The 22,239-nt window shown below is 45.6% G+C and overlaps 1 protein-coding gene across 3 annotated transcripts in view; it reads right to left on the bottom strand.

The window, feature by feature from the left end:
- LOC112254436 (prickle-like protein 2) overlaps positions 1-22,239 on the bottom strand; it is a 140,323-nt gene that overhangs the window by 72,943 nt on the left and 45,141 nt on the right. The window contains exon 1 of one of the 3 annotated variants that reach the window (XM_042324350.1): positions 14,903-15,242. The exons of the other annotated variants lie outside the window; for them this stretch is intronic. The gene's annotated coding sequence lies outside the window, so the exon portion shown is untranslated. Of the gene's footprint in view, positions 1-14,902; positions 15,243-22,239 lie in introns of those variants that run through there. 3 annotated transcript variants of the gene reach the window in all.

The raw sequence follows: 22,239 nt of genomic DNA, 5'->3' as shown, positions 1-22,239 counted from the left end.
TGTGTGTGTGTGTGTATTGAGCAGATGAATTGATGACATGACAAAGGTTTGAACACAATTTGAAGCGAGGTGAGGGAAGGTATCAAGTCAATGTGATTCCAGCTCAGTGTCTTTCATTAGGAATGGAATAGTCCTGTCCTCAGACCAGCAGGGGACCACACAGCACTGACACACAGCACTGACACTGGGGACAAGCATAATTGTCTGCAAATGGAAGACATTTATTCTGGGAGGGAAAAACAGCTGAGAGACCAAATTAGAAAACAGATGAGGCACATTTTCAACATAATGAGTTGTTGGCAAACATGTTCGCTTCGTACCATTGCAGTCCCTCGTGGTAGCATTGCAGTCCCTCGTGGCACTATTGCAGTCCCTCGTGGCACTATTGCAGTCCCTCGTGGCACTATTGCAGTCCCTCGTGGCACTATTGCAGTCCCTCGTGGCACTATTGCAGTCCCTCGTGGCACTATTGCAGTCCCTCGTGGCACTATTGCAGTCCCTCGTGGCACTATTGCAGTCCCTCGTGGCACTATTGCAGTCCCTCGTGGCACTATTGCAGTCCCTCGTGGCACTATTGCAGTCCCTCGTGGCACTATTGCAGTCCCTCGTGGCACTATTGCAGTCCCTCGTGGCACTATTGCAGTCCCTCGTGGCACTATTGCAGTCCCTCGTGGCACTATTGCAGTCTCTCGTGGCACTATTGCAGTCTCTCGTGGCACTATTGCAGTCTCTCGTGGCACTATTGCAGTCTCTCGTGGCACTATTGCAGTCTTAGGGAGTTTAGACATTTTATACTGTTGGTTGCACTTGTGTTTGATGTCTTTGCTGTGGCACGGGAGAATATTCCCTCAACTACTTAGGAGGTGATTCACACACAGAAGAGAGGGTCCTGGACATATTTGTCTGTGTGAGTAGGGAGCAAGCTGGACCAGAGTATTTAAACAGGCAATTCATTAATAGCATGAATGTGTTTCCCATTTTCTGTGCGTGTTTGTGGGCAGAACAGTTTGCAGCCTCATGCAGTGCTGTGTTGGTTTCAGGCCTGCACCGATGACATCAGCGCTCAGGCAGGAAGGAACTTTAACAACCAACACTGAAAACCACACCCAACCCCCACTCTCCATAGGCCCTCTTCCATCTCCTTGACAAAAAGACCCCGACACACCAAATCTTTTTTGTTGTTGCAGGAAATGTCTCCCGTTGGGTTTTTACGACCACCACAATGGCAGAGGGGTGTTTCAGAGAGCAACAAGTTTGAGGTCATTGTCCGGCTTCAAAGGCGGGGCTGTCTTTATGATGCAGACACAGACAGACACCAGAGGGTCTGGGCTCTAAGTCCGGGGGGAGGGGGTTGTCGTGGCTACAGTCGTCATGGGGTCAGAGATGGGGGAAAGTTTCACTCCTCACATTAACATTGACCCTGAGCAAACAGTAGCCTCTACCTTGGACCCGTGGTAAAGGCAGCTGCTATTTCACAACTTCATGACACCTCACATTTCTGAGGTGAACGTTTGAAAGAAAACAAACCAGGACAAAATGCAATTTGCAATACAACATTAGGAACATTTATAATCATGATATTGGCAGCTCTTTTTTATGTTCTGGAGACTGTGGGAATTTCCAGGGTTTTCCCAAGTGAAACATACTTCAAGAGACCAGATAATGGGGCTCACTCGGAAATGTGGGTCAGAGCAGAACTGGGCTACATGCTTGCCAAACACAAAATTGCCAAATGCACCCACGCACAAACACACCCACATACAGTACACCCCAAGTAGACACACACAAACAAGCACAAACCTGCAGATGCATACATTCACACACACTTTGTTCTGAAAGTCATCAGAATTCTCCCCAAACAGATTCAGTGCTTCCAATTAGGCTGCTTGCAGGTCTGGAGCCCCAGTGGAGCGTGGAACATTAATAATGGGGCCGGACATGGGCCTTATCACCAGCTCACCAGCTCTGCAACCTTAATTAGCTCATAAATGCTTAGCAAGTCCTGTGAAATAATACCGCAGGGACAGGCAAAGCTACACTCACATGTGCATGCACACACACACCTCCCAAAAACAACTTTCAGCACTAGTAATGGGCTTTTAGTACTCCAGTTGAGGAGTTCAGAGCAAAGATACTTTGAGTTATGAGACTGATTGAGAATTCTAAATAGAAAGAATAGGATATTATACTTCAATATAACAAATGCATCAAGTGTGGGAATATGAGCTGCTCGATGTGGCAAATGAGAGTGGAATTGCTTTAGTGAGAAGGCGAGGGATTGGGGTTGTAACTTGTGTGCGCATGCATCTGCATGTTTGTCCGTGTGTACTCGGCCCCGTTTTTTGTGTGTGTGTGTGTGTGTGTGAGAGAGAACTCGGCCCCTGGACCCTCTCATGTTTGATGGACAGGCAGTCTTCCCCTGAGTGTGTAGAGGAGTGTGGTGAGCTCAGACACATTCTAATTATCCTCACCAGTTCTTAACACGCTCACATACACACTGACCTTTACACTGCACCCACGGGCCTCTCTTCTCCCTCGTTTTGTTTCACTCTCTCTTCTCTACGTTTATTTAACTAGGCAAGTCAGTTAAGAATAAATTCTTATTTACAATGACGCACTACTAACTGCCTTGTTCAGGGGCGGTTCAGTTCGGTTACTGGCCCAACGCTCTAACCACTAGGCTCCCTGCCGTCCCAAACACATATATAGTCTCTTTCTTTACCTTTGTCAGTCTCTTTCCCTCTCATGTACTCCGACTCCCCTCCCTCCCTTTCTGTGTAGTCTCTCTCTGACCCCATTTGTCCTTCTCAACTGAAACATAGTCGACATCAACCATACATACTGGATGCATCTTCTCTGATGAAAACCCAGCCAGTATTTAATGGGGATCTGCCACTCTGTGTAGAGTAGCAGCATGTTGGGCTACAGACAGAAAGGTTCATGTGTGTAATAGTGGGAAGATGGGAACCTTCCCCTGCATTCCACCCTTCTGTCCTAAACACACCAGCCCAGGATTTGGGAAAACAATTAGTAGGAGACACGGATCACAGACTGCTGGAAATGGCCCCATGAAACCATTTTCCCTGTCCCTGAAGAGGAAGAGCTGGGAAATTGAGAGCAAGAGATAGAGAATTATATGGAGGGAGGGAGCGGGCTATGGCTGCTGAGTTCACCAGGCTGGAGCTTGTTTGTGTTGCTCTGAGTCAAAAGCACATACTGTCTACCCCCATCGCCACCAGAACCAGCACTACAACAACTCCTATCACCACCATCACTACTACAACCCCCATCACGATAAGGCAGGTCATAGCCTGGTTCTGCTTGGCCTCAGCTGGGCTACATGGGGAGGGACTAGGCTACTATGGACATGAACATTCCCTACAGTCACTGGAACAAAATATTAGGGCTGAGAATTGCCAGGGATCTCACGATACAATATTATCACGATACTTAGGTGCTGATACAATATGTATAGCGATTGTCATGATTCTACTTGTATTGGTGATTTGATGTTCCAAACATATGAATCACTATATGTCTGCTCCAGAGAGACAAGAAAGACGAGTTTTGATCACTCAGGGAAATAAAAGTGCCCGAAAACACAGGTAAAGCCGACTAGTTTTTCGTCAAAGCTAGCTACAGTCGCAAATATACATTTTTTAATATGAATATAAATATATATATATATTTTACAAATCAATACCTGAAGTCAAATATTAAAAAATATCATCCACAAATAATATTGCAATATGTACAGTGCCTTCAGAAAGGATCTCATTTACATAAACATTCACACCCGAGTCAATACTTTGTAGAAGCAGCTTTGGCAGCAATTACAGCTGTGAGTCTTATGGGTAAGTCTCTAAGAGTGATTACAGCTGTGAGCCTTATGGGTAAGTCTCTAAGAGTGATTACTGCTGTGAGTCTTATGGGTAAGTCTCTAAGAGTGATTACAGCTGTGAGCCTTATGGGTAAGTCTCTAAGAGTGATTACAGCTGTGAGCCTTATGGGTAAGTCTCTAAGAGTGATTACAGCTGTGAGCCTTATGGGTAAGTCTCTAAGAGTGATTACAGCTGTGAGCCTTATGGGTAAGTCTCTAAGAGTGATTACAGCTGTGAGCCTTATGGGTAAGTCTCTAAGAGCTTTCCACTCCTGGATTGTGCAATACTTGCCCATTATTATTTTTGAAAATCTTCAAGCTCTGTCAAATTGGTTGTTGATCATTGATAGACAACCATTTTCATGACTTGCCAGAGCTTTTCATGTCGATTTAAGTCAAAACTGTAACTTGGCCACTCAGGAACAGGAACAGTCTTGTTGGTAAGCAACTACAGTGTAGATTTGGGCTTGCGTTTTAGGTTTATGTCCTGCTGAAAGGTGAATTCATCTCTGTGTCTGGTGGAAATCAGATTGAACCAGCTTTTCCTCTGGGATTTTGCCTGTGCTGAGCTCCATTTCACTTGATTTTTATTCTGAAAAACTCCAGTCTTTAACGATTAATGTCATACCCATAACATGATGCAGCCACCACTCTGCTTGAACATATGGAGAGTGGTATTCAGTAATGTGTTGTATTGGATTTGCCCCAAACATAACACTTTGTATTCAGGATGAAAAGTGAATTGCTTTGCCACATTTTTTGTAGTATTACTTTAGTGCCTTGACAAACATGATGCATGTTTTGGAATATCTTTATTCTGTACAGGCTTCCTTTTTACTCAATTTGGTTAGTTTTGTGGAGTAACTACAATGTTGTTGATCAATCCTCAGTTTTCCCCTAATCACAGCCATTAAACTCTGCGACTGAGTAGTTTCCGTCCTCTCCGGCAACAGATAGGAAGGACGCCTGTAACTTTGTAGTGACAGGGTGTATTCATACACCATCCAAAGAGTCATTCATAACTTCACTGTGCTCAAAGGGATATTCAATGTCTGCTTTTTTTTTAACCATCTACTAGTAGTTGCCTTTCATTGAGAGGCATTGGAAAACCTCCCTATCTTTGTGGATGTGTTTGAAATTCACTGCTCGACTGAGGAACCTTACAGATAACTGTATTTTGTGGGGTACAGAGATGAGGAAGTCATTCAAAAATCATGTTAACCACTATTAATCGCACACAGAGTGAGTCCATCAACTTATTAAGCACAGCAAAGGGGTTGAATACTTATTGACTAAAGACATTTCAGCTTTTCATTGTTCATTAATTTGTAAACATTTCTAAAAACAGAATTCCACTTTGACATTATGGGGTATTGTGTGTACGCCAATGGCAAAAAAATCTAAATTTGATCAATTTTAAATTCAGGCTGTAACAAAATGTGGAAAAAGGGGTGTGAATAGTTTCTGAATGCACCGTAATTATCGATTTCCCCCCCATCACTACTAAATATGCCAGCAAATAGTACATCTATAGACGTATTGTCTAACTGAGAAATGGTACTGGATCTCGCACAGTCACACAGACTAATAAGTTGATATTACTAAACACGGAATGTTATCCACACTGTACTATCAGGACTAAATAACTAAAATACCTAGAGGTAGAGGGTTTCTGTGTATATCTATACTATATCAGATCTGCTGTTGTGGGCTTCAGATGGATGAAGGTCATGGAAAACCACATACTGGGGGCTGCTTAATGCTCTCTGGTGCATGCTGGGAAATGAGGTCATTCCTCAGCAGGAACAAACTCATATCCAGGGGCCCTACAGGGAACAGAAGGCCTATGGGAATGCTTTACGCATGTAATGTATGCGTGTTTACAAATATATGCCGAGGTTGGTCAGCATTCCGGGCGGGGACCATTTTATACCCTGAGCCCCTGTCATACATGCCTTTGAGGGGTGGGTTGGCATGGTGGTTTGGGGTTTGAGGAGGTGGCGGGGTGAGAGAGACCCTGAATCAAGCGCCAGCTGGCCATGTAGGGGTGGGCACGGCCCGGACTGCCTGAAACATATGGTCTTTACATCAAATGGCACACTGGGAAAACTCTGACGGCATGCATACACCGACATTGCAACCGCCACACCACCGGATGTAGGACACACACACGTATACATTACTGTATACACACAAGCACACACACATTATCCGTGTCCTACTTTTCAGCAGTTTCTTCTCTCCCCTTTTCCACTGGGATGAATTTGCCTCGGCCCACACAGTCATACCGCAAACCTAAACTCTCCTCCCTCTCTACACAACCGCCTCGGCCCACACAGTCATACCGCACACCTAAACTCTCCTCCCTCTCTACACAACCGCCTCGGCCCACACAGTCATACCGCACACCTAAACTCTCCTCCCTCTCTACACAACCGCCTCGGCCCACACAGTCATACCGCAAACCTAAACTCTCCTCCCTCTCTACACAACCCCTATAATGTACAAACAGTTCCTCTGACTCCCCTCCCTCTCTACACAACCCCTGTAATGTACAATCAGGTCCTCTGACTCCCCTCCCGCTCTACACAACCCCTATAATATACAAACAGTTCCTCTGACTCAAACATGTTCAGGCTTTCTATGGAATAGAAAGCCATTAGGTCAAAGGCAAGGCTACAACAACAGGAAGGAAAAAGACAGACGCTTTCTGTCAATCAAGTGACACATGCAGGCGGAGAGACCGAACTCAGGCAGCCACACAAACACATATCTCCTGTAGCTACCCGTCTTCCTACGAGGCAGAGGGCCATGTCTCCCATCGCATCATCGCCGCATTGGCATCGTGACCCAGGTCCAGATAGACCACTTAATAATCACTCCCCCCCCCCACAGCCATTCTGTCGCTTGATCTATCATCGCCTTCTTAGCTAACGTCCGGTCTCGATCGCTCTCTCACCCATACAAACTGTGGTCATTTCACAGTCATCTTACTAAAATGCCCTACTAAATCGTTTTTTTTGCACACTGAAGATCCACTGTTTATAAATCTTGACGACTAACAGAATAACATCTCAGTGAGAAAGTGACAACAAGCCACAAAAGACCATCCGTTGTTTACTCCAGAGAAGGATTAACATGTGTTCTATTCCATCACTCCGTGTGAGGAAAACCACACTGCCTTCTACATTACAGCCCTGTCACACTGAACAATGGCCTAAACGAAGTAAGCCACCCTGCCAGGCCCGGGTAGGAATCACATTGTATGTGTGGAGAGAATCAGAGAACACGTGATGTAGATGAGAGCTCTCTCTCTCTGTGTGTGTGTGTGTGTGTGTGTGTTTTTCTCCATGGCGTGATAGAGCGAGGCCTGCTCTGTGCCAAGGCTGCGGTTTTCTCCAGACAGAGAGAGACAAGCACAGATACTTCATTAAGGCCTCATTTATCACCCACGGGACAGCTTGGCAGCGCTCCCTCCATCGTTGTCCCTCTCTCTCTCTTCTCCCCCTCATACCTACAGTAACTCCTTTCTCCCCTTTAATGTAGTTACTTCCCTCCACATCTCTCTCTATCACCATTCCTCTGTCTGTTTCTCTATGCATCTCCCGACCCCCACACTGTTCCTCCTCTCTGTTAACCGAATAATCCTAAACCCGTTAGGCTGTGTGAACTCCAGCCCTCCTCCTGCTCTTCCTCCTCCTGCGCTCCGTGTCAGTGGGTGCCCTCTGCACACCTCATCGGTCCTTTGTGAGCATCGCGTTCCAAATGGGAAAACTGAGGAGTCAATGGTGCGTGTTCAGTGTGTGTGTGTGTGTGTGTGTGTGGGGGGGGGGGGGGTTGGAAGCCTGATGGTGGCATAATTGGCACCTGGTGATGTCCACAGCCTCATGGGACCTATGGGTGACACGTGGCAGAGGGGTGGGTGGCAAAGTGAGCGTCAACAGCACCATGCTTTCCTGGATCTCCTGTGAGTGTCTATATACCTTATGGCAGGGGTAGGCAACTATATAGATCCAGCCACGGGCCGATTTTTGGCAGAGTGAATGGTCGGAAAATAATTAGTTCTGGTCAATTTGCAGTGTACTAAGCCCAAAAATACAGTACATTGTATTTGAAAATAACTATAATTTCATACCTTCATTACATTGAGACACGATCACATATTTTTATTTGTGGGAATACTTGGAAAAAGACTTCCTAAATACATTTTTGGGGGGCTGAAATCCTGGTGAACTCACAGTCTTTTCTAAAACCAAAAACTAACCCCCTCCCCACAAAATCAATATATTTTTTTTACTTAACTTTTGGGGGCCTACATTTAAAAAAAAAAGTTTTTATATATATTTTTTTTAAACTTGCGGGCCCCCTGTTGCCGACCCCTGCCCTACGGCACACTGAAGCCATCTGCAATGCAGTCAGCGCACAGAGACCTGGGTGGCTGCAGAGCCCCAAGTCACGCCTCCATATAGACCAACCATCTCATAAAAACCCTGCCACCCACCCACACCTTTACCCCACCCTGTCCTCCCAAGAACCCTGGCTGTAAACTTTAGGACCACAGGGGTGGCGACCACCACTACCTACATCACATATGGATGGCATTGTCCAATTAAGGCTCAGTTTGCCCACGGCCGCAGTAAATGAACATCATTAGTACCTCTGGTCCTGTATTTAACTTAGGGAAGCTTGACATTATAAACAGGAGATAAAAGGAGAACTTATAACAACCGCAACAAGCCCTCCACACGTCACCATAGAGACAGAGGAAACTTCCCAGGAGCCCTAGCAGCAGAGTTAAATGCCCAGGGTTTGCTACTCCACAGAGCTGTCATAAAATGTGCTGTGGCTGATAGCACTTTGACCTTCTGGTAAAGAAGCAAGCCCCAGTTAACATGGCATCTGAATTCATGGCACGCTGTTGTCCTCCCTCCTCTCGACATAGTTCAACAGTGCTCTGACCCACTGTCCTTTGGCATGTGGTGTGTGCTGTAGTAACATTTCAGACAGCCATGTCTGATGAGTGTTAATGTTAGACAGCAAAGACAATGGGAGACAATGAACCCAACTCCTTTACATTGTCTGAAGACAGAAAATAGAACTCTTTTATGCAGAATGAAACAGAGCGGCTCTCTATCTGACGCCGACCACAGTGACAGTTATTTTGTCAACACGGCCGGCATCTCCACGGCTTTAGCTAGCTCACAACCACCATGTCCCAGGCCAGGTACACGCCATGCCTTTGGGATTGATTGGAAACTGACATCTGACACGACAGAATTAACACATGACCTGGGACTCATTTGCCCACAGTTCACTGCTAAATAAGGCCTGCCAGTCTGACAAACGAGCACCCGTCATCCAGCCATTCCAGGCTGTAGGCCTATCTGTGTGGAATTAAGAGAGAGAAACAGGAAACGCAGATGCTGGAAATATTCTAGAAGCAGAATAACCAACCGCCAAACTTTCAATTGCCTAAACTTTCCAGTGTTAACTGGTAAGTTTTAGAAGTGGTGGGCTTGGTCCCTAGTATTTTATTCCCTAAGCAAACATGCATGAAAAACAAGGAAATGATGATTGGGAGTTAAATGCAATTAACAGAGCTCTATGGCTCAGCTGTGTCTCATCTTTTCATTAACTCTAGAAGAGAGATCTGAGGCTGCTCGTTCTCACCAATGAAACTCCAATACAGCCTTTCATGTTGTCTAATGAACCCACGGTGAGGAGGCAAGCCCTAGTCAAATTAACGCTTCACAAACCACTTTCACTACCATTTAAAGAGATGGCTAACAGAGAAAGCTAAAGCTCTGCATCATCTGAGGCTTCTTTAATGACCGATTATCTACCATATAGATCAGAGAGAGAGAGGAGGGAGAGGGAATGTGTTTGTTCGTATGTGTGCCTGCCTGCCTGCATATGTGTGCGTATTGCAGTCTGTCAAGGAGACAAATAACTCAAAAGAATGATGTGACCATCCTCTGTAGAAAAGGCAGCACTGGCAGAATTCATTTCTGTCTCTGCTCTGTCAGCACACATATACATGTTTAGACAACAAGGTAGAAATAGAGGGGGTGAAGGTCTTGAGTTATGAGCCAACCAACCAATTTACATTCCTCTAGGGGGAAAAAAAATCTGGTATGACTATTTTATATGATAAGAAAGCCCTCAGCAGAGAAAGCCCTATTGTATTGTCATTGGAGCTACTTGGATTTGACATGATTTCCATCAGATTTTATGATAATGTGTTTAATTCTATGAAACATAATCTGGTTTAGCGAGTAAACAATCTGAAAATGAGAGGATGGTGAGTTGTGGGCAGAGTGGAGGGAACAGAGGAATGTGTTCTGGTTAGATCCATGACAGAGAGATGACATGGGACTGGGACTGTGTTGAGTGTTGAAGAGCAGACAGGGGTGGTTTGGCTGGCAGATAGAGGGTCTCTTTCTCCCTCTCTCACACTTTTCATTCTGTACCTCCACTCCTTTCCCCTCAGTATGCCCTCATCATTTCATCTGTTATTTTACTAATTTTTTCCATTCCTCTCTCTGTCACTCTCATTCACGTACACTTCCTCTCCCACCCCATACTCCCCCACACTCTCTTTATATTTATCTCTCCATCACTCTCCTCTCTAACCCTCTCCCACCCCCCCTCTCTGTCGCGTGGGGGATTGAAGCCCTTGTGTTTGACAGTCAGGAGCTGAGAGCAATCACCTCCCTGGCCTATCAGATGGCAGGCTGGTTAGTCAGCCAGCTCTCTTAGTTCTCTGGCAGACTCAAGAGTGGTGGGAGTGTTGAGACAAATATTGGAGACAAAGATACTGTTGACTTACCACACAAAGAAAATCTAATCAAAATCTGTTGGACATGTGTAATATAAGCCTACTAAATGTCATTCAGATGCCATTGTTTAAAAAACAACAAAATCATTTCTAACGGCTTGAATAAACTTGTTCATGTTGATATTGGCGACCACGCTTCCCTTTCCCTACCCAGTTACCACGCTTCCCTACCCAGTTACCACGCTTCCCTTTCCCTACCCAGTTACCACGCTTCCCTACCCAGTTACCACGCTTCCCTACCCAGTTACCACGCTTCCCTACCCAGTTACCACGCTTCCCTACCCAGTTACCACGCTTCCCCCCTACCCAGTTACCACGCTTCCCTACCCAGTTACCACGCTTCCCTACCCAGTTACCACGCTTCCCTACCCAGTTACCACGCTTCCCTACCCAGTTACCACGCTTCCCTACCCAGTTACCACGCTTCCCTACCCAGTTACCACGCTTCCCTACCCAGTACACAGTTACCACGCTTCCCTACACAGTTACCACGCTTCCCTACACAGTTACCACGCTTCCCTACACAGTTACCACGCTTCCCTACACAGTTACCACGCTTCCCTACACAGTTACCACGCTTCCCTATCCCTACCCAGTTACCACGCTTCCCTACCCAGTTTTTTTGTTTTGCTTTTATTTAACCAGGTAGGCCAGGTATTTAACCAGGTAGGCCACATCTACGACCTGGCCAAGATAAAGCAGTGCGACAAAAACAACAGTTACACATGGAATAAACAAATGTACAGTCAATAACACAATAGAAAAAGTATATATACAGTGTGTGCAAATGGAGTAAGGAGGTGAGGCAATAAATAGGCCAGAGTAGCAAAGTAATTACATTACAACTTAGCAAATGAACACTGGAGTGATAGATATGCAAAGTTACCACGCTTCCCTATCCCTACAAAGTTACCAGGCTTCCCTATCCCTACAAAGTTACCACGCTTCCCTACCCCTACACAGTTACCACGCTTCCCTACCCCTACACAGTTACCACGCTTCCCTACCCAGTTACCACGCTTTCCCTACCCAGTTACCACGCTTCCCACACTTCCCTACCCAGTTACCACGCCCTACCCAGTTACCACGCTTCCCTACCCAGTTACCACGCTACCCAGTTACCACGCTACCCAGTTACCACGCTTCCCTACCCAGTTACCACGCTTCCCTACCCAGTTACCACGCTTCCCTACCCAGTTACCACGCTTCCCTACCCAGTTACCACGCTTCCCTACCCAGTTACCACACTTCCCTACCCAGTTACCACGCTTCCCTACCCAGTTACCACGCTTCCCTACCCAGTTACCACACTTCCCTACCCCTACCCTACAGTTACCACACTTCCCTACCCAGTTACCACACTTCCCTACCCCTACCCAGTTACCACACTTCCCTACCCCTACACAGTTACCACGCTTCCCTACCCAGTTACCACACTTCCCTACACAGTTACCACACTTCCCTACCCAGTTACCACACTTCCCTACCCCTACCCAGTTACCACACTTCCCTACCCCTACACAGTTACCACGCTTCCCTATCCCTACCTACCCAGTTACCACACTTCCCCTACCCCCCTACCCAGTTACCACACTTCCCTACCCCTACCCAGTTACCACGCTTCCCTACCCAGTTACCACACTTCCCTACCCAGTTACCACGCTTCCCTACCCAGTTACCACACTTCCCTACCCAGTTACCACGCTTACCCTACCCAGTTACCACGCATCCCTACCCAGTTACCACGCTTCCCTACCCCTACACAGTTACCACACTTCCCTACCCAGTTACCACACTTCCCTACCCAGTTACCACACTTCCCTACCCAGTTACCACCTTCCCTACCCAGTTACCACACTTCCCTACCCCTACAAAGTTACCACGCTTCCCTACCCACAAAGTTACCACACTTCCCTACACAGTTACCACACTTCCCTACCCAGTTACCACACTTCCCTACCCCCACGCTACCCAGTTACCACGCTTCCCCCTACCCAGTTACCACGCTTCCCTACCCAGTTACCACGCTTCCCTACCCAGTTACCACACTTCCCTACCCCTACAAAGTTACCACGCATCCCTACCCCTACCCAGTTACCACGTTTCCCTAGTTACCACCCCCTACCCAGTTACCACGCATCCCTACCCAGTTACCACGCTTCCCCAGTTACCCCCCTACCCAGTTACCACGCTTCCCTACCCAGTTACCACGCTTCCCTACCCAGTTACCACGCTTCCCTACCCAGTTACCACGCTTCCCTACCCAGTTACCACGCTTCCCTACCCCTACAAAAGTTACCACGCATCCCTATCCCTACAAAGTTACAAGTTGTAGGCTTACACTGTGATTTCACCCCAAAGGCAGTCTGCATAGAGCTCACTGAGGGGTTTGGTTGCATATCAACGTCACTCATGTCTTTCTTGTTCAAACTCGTCAGTGGACAGTTGACTGGCATGATGTGGTTATGTTGTTTTACTAGGACAGGAAGAGCTACAATAGTAAAACAAGCTGAAGATGGATGATTGGCAACATTAAACCAGTGTTAGAGATTACATTTGATTAGCGATGAAATCTCCCCACTGGTGTGGCTCGTTGCGAGCTGTGTCCAGGACATTGATCGGTTAACAGCGTTAGAGGAGGAAATGGGGTTGGCAGCAGTAGGGGGGCGAACCCCACGCCCACTCACTCTCTAAATCAATGGGCACACTCACTGCCTGGGGATCCACTCAACACACCCCATCCATCCAGCCCATTGTCTTTCACTCTCCCTCTCCTTTAATTTTCTCCTCCTCTGGGCTCAGCAGATCCCTTGCTCCTTATCCTCCTGAGAGTATTGTATTGAAAGGAGGCTATTTGTTCTGGGTCTGTGTGGATGGATGCAGGGGACAGTCAGCACTAGCCTTCAGTATATGGCTCATAAAGGCTTAAATGGCTTGCGGGACCCGAAAATGTGATTTATTTTCCAAGATCCCTATTGATATACATGTCATTTTCCCGACAAAGATGATCTGTTTTCTGTGCCTGGTTTAACCACTGGCTCGAAATGTCAACGCAGAGGCCATTTTGGGCACGGAGTTGCTTTGGTGCAAGTATATAGAAACTGTGGCACAGAAAGAAAGAGTGTTCAGGAAGCCACAACCTGTTATGTGTCATACCCTATTCTTTTCCCTACTAGGCCAGGGCCAGCCACTCAGACCCGGGTGCCATAAACAAAGCGTGCAGCACGTCTATTGTGGAATGTACCTTGCGATTTATACACACACACACACACACACACACACACACGGTCAACAAAGACAGCAGACCCAGCAGTGTACCGCTCAGATATAAACTGGACTTTAACTTGTCATATTTGACATGATTTTTGACACATAACACCAACAGCTTTAGGTATAAATGCCTAGACTCCCCTGATATGCACAACCAACTACACACACACACACACACACAGTGCCCACATAGCTGAGAGACAATAGGCTGTTCCCTGTCCCTGCCGTAGCCCAATATAAGTCGAGTTAAAAATAAAGTGGAAGGCATGTCGCACAGCTGTGAGATGCAGGGAGATGCGTGCTGTCAGTCCACTTAATTTACAACAGCTGAGATGACAGGAGACTGCCTCTACACTGCCTTTTCCCTTCTCTCACTCTCTTTCCTTTTATTTCTCTCTCACTCTTTTCTCCCTTCCCAATGTTTCTCTTTTTCCTATCTCCCTCCTCTTTTTATCCCCATCGCACCCTCTCTAAACATGAAGCCACCCACTCCCAACAAACTACTTGGTAGACTCTACAGAGCAGTGCAAAAGCAACGGGAGGACATGGTTCCAAAGATGTTTAAATCACAAAATGTCATAAGCTACCATAATATAGTGTAGCACACGCACGCACACAAGAAAGCAGAATCCTACAAATTGTCATGACAAGGCTTATTAGACACAGAAATCAATTGAATGTAAATATTCTAAATCAACTTTAAAAAAACACAAGTTGTGTCAAAACTAGCCTAAAGAAACACAAGGCAGTCAATCACTGAAGCTGAAAGTTTTTAATCAAATAGAGAGAAAATACCTCATGCATGACAGAAGCTACCAAACTAACATGACTGTATCCAGGCAGAGATCCCATGTCTGTCAGTCAGTCGGTGTGTGAAATGGCATGTTTGCTATGAATATGTAAAAGTTACTCACCACTTCCTCTCCGGCTGGCTGAGCAAGGACTGGGGAACACGGTCAAACAACAGAGTCTCTCAGAGGATAATCATTGCAGCACCATAACCAGAAGAAAACACTTTCAACGTCTCTGTAATTGAAAAGGTCTGTTCCTTTCTCAGATGACCAGGAGACGAGGGAGAGAGACTGACATGGAGATGATAGCATTGAGTGTGTTGCTGAGCTGAAGACTTCTCTAGACTGCAGCTGGTGGCACAACCATATGGATGTGTGAAGTAAGTGTGAGAGAGAGAGAGGAGAGAGGAGAGAGAGAGCTGCCCACCAGAGGAATGTGATAGGGGCTGATCACCAATTTAAGAGCTGAGCAGGCAGCCTCTGTAGCCAGAACTCCCCTAAACACCCCAAACACTTCTAACCACACCCCTTATCTCCCCTAAAGGTGTGAGTCACCAGCTCTAAGCCTATCACAGCTTAGAAACTAGACCCTGATTAGATTCATTAGGGTGTCCAGTTAGCTTGGAGGTTAGTTTGAGCACCAAAGTGAAGAGCAAGGGAAAATAGGAATCGTGAACATGATGTGAAATCTAAATGGACAACGATTGAAGGTTAACTTCAAGTTGGACTGTGGTATGTTAGTCTTCTACAGTCTATCCTCCGCCGACTGAAACACTGGAGAAGCAAGCAGCGTAGAGAAACAGGTTACTGCCGGCATCCTTTCACTGTAGTCTCTCTCGACTTCCAAACATCCCCCTGAACTGAACTGGATGGAAACATCTGCTATAGTACTTTCTGTAGAGCCAGATCTGATGTGATGTGCAGCTAGTAGTTGTCCACTGATTTACCTGCAGAGAGTTACAGACATATAAATCAATACAGATGGAGTGTGGCCTCAACTCACCATAGGCTCCTCCGAGCCAAACCTAAACCTCTTCTCTCTCCAAACTGCCCCCTCTTCAGTCACCCCCCCTCCCCATGCCAATCACATACCCATAAATAGAGGAACAGGACCTGTAGGGCGTGTGAGTACAGGTTAAAGCAGAGCCATCTATCACCAGAGAGCCAGAGTGAGGTTTCTGGACCCGTCAGTAGTGTGCTGTGGGTAGAATATGATCTGTTGTACAGCAGCGCTCTACACTGTACAACTACTGTTCCACAGGCAGCAGGATACTCTGATTCATTCCCATAAATCCATATGGATTCCTGTGGTGGAAGACAACAAGGAATCACACCAGGAGAGCAACACATTATACCTGACAATGAGTGCCAGTGTTCTCTTTCTGACTATCACACACACACACACACACACACACACACAGAGCACAATGCCAACATTCTCCAGTGGCACGCGTCTCCCTCCTAACATTAGCCCAGTAGCAGGCATTGAGCCACACTCACACTGAAGAATGTCTCAGATGTTGCAACTCTTTGCTACTATGGAGAGCCGCCTCCTAAAGTGGATAATAATTTATGTATGATACAGAGGAATAGCTAATGCCCAAAACATGTTGAGATCGCTAGTAAAGCATGATGTTGATGTCTTAACCGATGTTCATATTGAAAAGTCTAAAGATGTGTTGATGATACTGTACGTGGTCATGTAGAGGAAAGTATGCCCTCTGATAGGCGATGTGGAAGTTTCACCATATTGCTTATACCAATCAAATCCTGTCAGATCTCAACGAGTGCATAAGGCGTAGGGTTTAGAGGTCCTTTGGGATTGGGCCAATGTGACTCTCCCCTACTACACCCCATCCCTCCACCCCCCAGCCTACGGAGAGGTTAACTAGTCTGCCCCCCAGGACTAAATGAAGTGATCAATCAATCCCACAGTCCCACTGAGAGAGGGGAACCTGGGCCAACAGCACACACAGAGTGACAGAGGTGTGTTTTTATCACAACCAGTTCTGAGCTGCTCCTCTCTCCTATCATGAACCATCTCCCTTATAAGGACACTTGAAAAAAGACTATTTATTATAACATTCAAAAATAAAACAGTAATGAAACTTAATCAAATTTCACAGGCTACTAATCAAGAGTCTTTGAAATAAACAGACATAAATGCTGCTTTGGCAACATGGCAAAGGTCATCAATGGTGACCGAGGAAATGTAGAACTGGTACAGGATGGTTAGTTGCCTACATATCTGAATAAATGTTCTCTTGTCAGCAAGAGAGACTGTAAAGTAATCTCTCCACTCCACAAAGTATTGTGTCATGAAGAAAATTGTCTTATACACATAATAAAGTCATCATGATCAAAAACGCTGCATCTCTCTCTCGCCAGAAATATGCTTTCTTCTCTGACTCTGAAGCCATTAGAGGGACGGTTGGCAGGCAGAGTGAGGAAGAAAGGAATCCTGATTTAGTGATGAAAAAAACTTTCATCTGACATGGTACTTCTCAAGAGAGTATCAAAAGAACCCCAATGCTTCAGCCAATGAGCAAGAGTTTAGACAGAGGCTGTAGTAGAGTATTAGGAGGACTCATATAGAGCAGCACCCTGTCTGAGACTAGTATCCTGATGCAGAGCCCAACCACAACAAGGGTGCAGCTGAGGATGGGAGCTCTGATGCAGGCTATCCACACTAGGCATAACACTGGGCTTATTATGGAATGGGTAAGGGGGATACCTAGTCAGCTGTATGAGAATGCCTTCAACTGAAATGTGTCTTCCGCATTTAACCCAACCCCTCTGAATCAGAGAGGTGCGGGGGGCTGCCTTAATCGACATCCAAGTCTTCGGCGCCCGGGGAACAGTGGGTTAACTGCCTTGCTCAGGTGCAGAATGACAGATTTTTACCTTGTCAGCTCGGGCTCTGACGGTCAGCTCACTGGTACATTGCCATGCCTAGGTTTCCCCTTTCAGACCCCAGATGGGAGGATAGGCTCACTAAGACCACAGGCTGACCCTCAGCCAATATGAGGAGAGAGAAAGAGAGAGGGGGAGGTGAAGAAAGAAGAGGAGAAAGAGTTGGGAAAGAGAGAGAGACCACTCCCCTAATCTTTGCACTGGCCTGGCAGCAAGCCTTTTGGCAGGCCCTCAGGTATCCATTGCGTCTGGGTAATACTGGGGGTGGAAAGGGGGGATCCAAAATGACAGATGAGGAGAGAGCAAGGTTAAACCAACACTGAAACTTTGGAACGAGTTGCATGCAATCCACAGTGATAGATAGAAAGAGACAGAAAGAGAAAGTGCAACAAATACACAGAAACAGAGATAGAGATAGAGAAAAGAGAGAGAAACAAAGTCAAAATCTTCTCATGCTTTGTCGATTTAAAAAATGTCATGGGGCCCTGCTATACAAATTGATGGAAAGTGGTGTTGGTGGAAAATATACATGATCAAATCCATGAATACAAACAACAAATATGCGGTTAAAATAGGCAAAAAACAGACATTTCTTTCCACAGGGGGGGTGAGACAGGGATGCAGCTTAAGCCCCACCCTCTTAAACATACAAATCAACGAATTGGCGAGGGGACTAAAATGGTCTGCAGAACCCGGCCTCACCCTACTAGAGGGCCTACAGCAGCACCTAGAACTTCTTCACAGATTCCGTCAGACCTGGGCCTTGATAGTACAAACTAATGTCATCTCAAAAAAGGTCCAGTTGCCAGGACCACAAATACAAATTCCACCTAGACACTGTTGCCGTAGAGCACACAAAAAACTAAACATCAGCGCCACAGGTAACTTACCCCGTAGCACTCACTTCTGTCATCATGAAGTGCTTTTAGAGACTAGTCAAGGACTATATCACCTCTTCCTTACCTGACACCCTAGACACCCACTTCAATTTGCTTACCGCCCCAATAGATCCACAGACCATGCAATCGCCATCGCGCTGCACACTGACTTATCCCATCTGGACAAGAGGAATACCTAAGTAAGAACGCTGTTCATTGACTATAGCTCAGCATTCAACACTATTGCACCCTCCAAGCACATCATTAAGCTTGAGGCCCGGGGGCTGAACACCGCCCTGTGCAACAGGGTCCTGGAATTCCTGACGGGCCGCCCCCAGAACACCTCCACTTCGCTGATCCTCAACACTGGGGCCCCACAAAGATGTGTGCTCAGCCCCCTCCGGTACTCCCTGTTCACCCATGACTGCTTGGCCACGCACATCTCCAACTCAATTATCAAGTTTGCAGATGACAACAGTAGTAGGCCTGACTACCAACAATGACAAGACAGCCTACAGGGAGGAGGTGAGGGCTCTGGGAGTATGGTGCCAGGAAAATAACCTCTCACCCAACAATAACAAAACAAAAGAGATGATCGTGGACTTCAGGAAAGAGCAGAGGGTGCACCCCCCTATCTACATCGATGGGACCGCAGTGGAGAAGGTGGAAAGCTTCAAGTTCCTCGGCGTACACATCACTGACAAACTGAAATGTTCCACGCACACAGACAGTGTGGTGAAGAAGGTGCAACAGCACCTCTTCAACCTCAGGAGGCTGAAGAAATTTGGCTTAGCACCTAAAACCCTCAAACTTGTACAGATGCACAATTGAGAGCATCCTGTCGGGCTGTATCACCACCTGGTACGGAAACTGCACTGCCCGCAACCGCAGGGCTCTCCAAAAGGTGGTGTGGTCTGCCCAACGATTCACCGGGGGCAGTCTACCTGCCCTCCATGACACCTACGGCACCCAATGTCACAGGAAGGCCAAAAAGATCATCAAGGATAACAACCACCCAAGCCACTGCCTGTTCACCCTGCTATCATCCAGAAGACGAGGTCAGTACAGGTACAAAGCTGAGACAGAAGCTATTTTTCAATCTCTCGATCTCAAGGCCATCAGACTAAGGATCAGACCCTTTTTTTCAATTTTCGCCTAAAATGACATACCAAATCTAGCTGTCTGTAGCTCAGGACCTGACCGGAAACACTGACGTTTATGAAAATGTGGAGCTTACAGTATAGAAAACTAATGTCATATGTTATTTTTATTGTGTAATGTCATTAATACTGGTATAAAATAAATACTGTAACTTAAAAAGTATTTACACTACAGGTATGAAGTCTCCATCCTTTACATTGTGCATATAATATGACAAATTATTCACATATTTTTGTTAAGATAGGAATGTGATTTTAGGAGGTATGAGAAAATCTATAGTTGAAGACGGAAGTTTACATACACTTAGGTTAGAGTTATTAAAACTCGTTTTTCAACCACTAATAAACTATAGTTTTGGCAAGTCGGTTAGGACATCTACTTTGTGCATGACAAGTAATTTTTCCAACAATTGTTTACAGACAGATTATTTCACTTATAATTCACTTTGTCACAATTCCAGTGGGTCAGAAGTTTACATACACAAAAGTTGACTGTGCCTTTAAACAGCTTGGAATATTACAGAAAAGTATGTCATGGCTTTAGAAGCTTCTGATAGGCTAATTGACATAATTTGAGTCCATTGGAGGTGTATCTGTGGATGTATTTCAAGGCCTACCTTCAAACTCAGTGCCTCTTTGCTTGACATCATGGGAAAATCAAAAGAAATCAGCCAAGACCTCCGAAAATAAATTGTAGACCTCCACAAGTCTGGTGGGAGTCCTAAAAAGTCCTAAAAATTGACATAACCCTAAAGGCTGCTCAGCAAGGAAGCCACTACTCCAAAACCGCCATTAAAGAGCCAGACTACGGTTTGCAACTGCACATGGGGACAAAGATCGTACTTTTTGGAGAAATGCCCTCTGGTCTGATGAAACAAAAATAGAACTGTTTGGCCATAATGACCATGTTATGTTTGGAGGAAAAAGGGGGAGGCTTGCAAGCCGAAGAACACCATCCCAACCGTGAAGCACGGGTTGGCAGCATCATGTTGTGGGGCTGCTTTGCTGCAGGAGGGACTGGTGCACTTCACAAAATAGATGGCACCATGAGGAATAAAAATTATGTAGATATATTGAAGCAACATCTCAAGACATCAGTCAGGAAGTTAAAGCTTGGGTCTTCCAAATGGACAATGAACCCAAGCATACTTCCAAAGTTGTGTCAAAATGGCTTAAGGACAACAAAGTCAAGGTATTGGAGTGGCCATCCCAAAGCCCTGACCTCAATCCTATAGAAAATATGTGGGCAGAACTGAAGAAGCGTGTGTAAGCAAGGAGACCTACAAACCTGACTCAGTTACTCCAGCTCTGACAGGAGGAATGGGCCAAAATTCACCCAACTTATTGTGGGAAGCTTGTGGAAGGCTACCCAAAATATTTTACCCAAGTTAAACAATTTAAAGGCAATGCTACCAAATACTAATTGATTGTATGTAAACTTCTGACCCACTGGGAATGTGATGAAAGAAATAAAAGCGTAAATAAGTAATTCTCTCTACTATTATTCTGACATTTTACATTCTTAAAATAAGTTGGTGATCCTAACTGACCTAAGACAGGGCATTTTTAAATGTCAGGAATTGTGAAAAATTTAGTTTAAAAGTATTTGGCTAAGGTGTATGTATTCTTCCGACTTCAACTGTATCTCTTATAAGTAAGTAGCCATGCCCCGAGTGAGGTTGGAGAGCTTGTCGGACTGACGGAACAATCCCCTTTTGACGAGAGTGCATAAAAACCATTGGCAACAAAATTGACATTAGACCAGGAAAGTTGAAGTGGTAGCTACATGTTTAAAATGGTTGGAACTTTGAACCTCAACACGAGGTGAAGAAATAGACTCGCCTTCCTTTAGACCAGAGAGACGGCGAGCTGCAGCTCATGTCCAAATCCTGAATAATCAATGAGGTGTAGGCGAAAAGCTCACCTCTCAGACAGCTGATTAGCTGTCTTGAGTGAGATAGAGGAAAGCGAATCTAAGAGGGACCATACCACTACACTTCAAACCATCCCACCCTACTCTCAAATCACCGTATTCTCCGACTATCATCACCAATGGGAACCGTCGACACGGCTGGCTAGCTGTCTTCCAGAGTGAACATCTCTCCCTCTCCACTCTTCATTCGTTGTAACAATCCGTCATATTTTAGTCAGTCCATTAGGGACATGTGTCTCATGTAAAGGGTGTATGTTTATTCTGTGTTATTATTTAGTTAGCTAGTGAATAAATCATTAAACCAATTTGTGTAGTACTGAATCATGAGCAAGGCTGGGTTTTTTGCAGATGGGTGAGGTTACAACTGTTCAGAATTATGATATGATAAGAGTGACTGTTTATCGATGTAATAGATATATACCTTAGATTTAATTTGTGAGATGGTAACTTTAAACAACCTCTTTCGTGGTGCCCCAAATTCCTAATGAGTTAGTTGTTACATGATTAATTTAATTTGGGTAACAATTAAACATATTTAGTGGATTAAGTAAATAACAGTCATCAGAGTAATGAAAG

Source organism: Oncorhynchus tshawytscha, linkage group LG07 (assembly GCF_018296145.1).
Source record: "Oncorhynchus tshawytscha isolate Ot180627B linkage group LG07, Otsh_v2.0, whole genome shotgun sequence".
Taxonomy (NCBI): Eukaryota; Metazoa; Chordata; class Actinopteri; order Salmoniformes; family Salmonidae; genus Oncorhynchus; species Oncorhynchus tshawytscha.
This window is presented reverse-complemented; position numbering and strand designations above follow the sequence as displayed.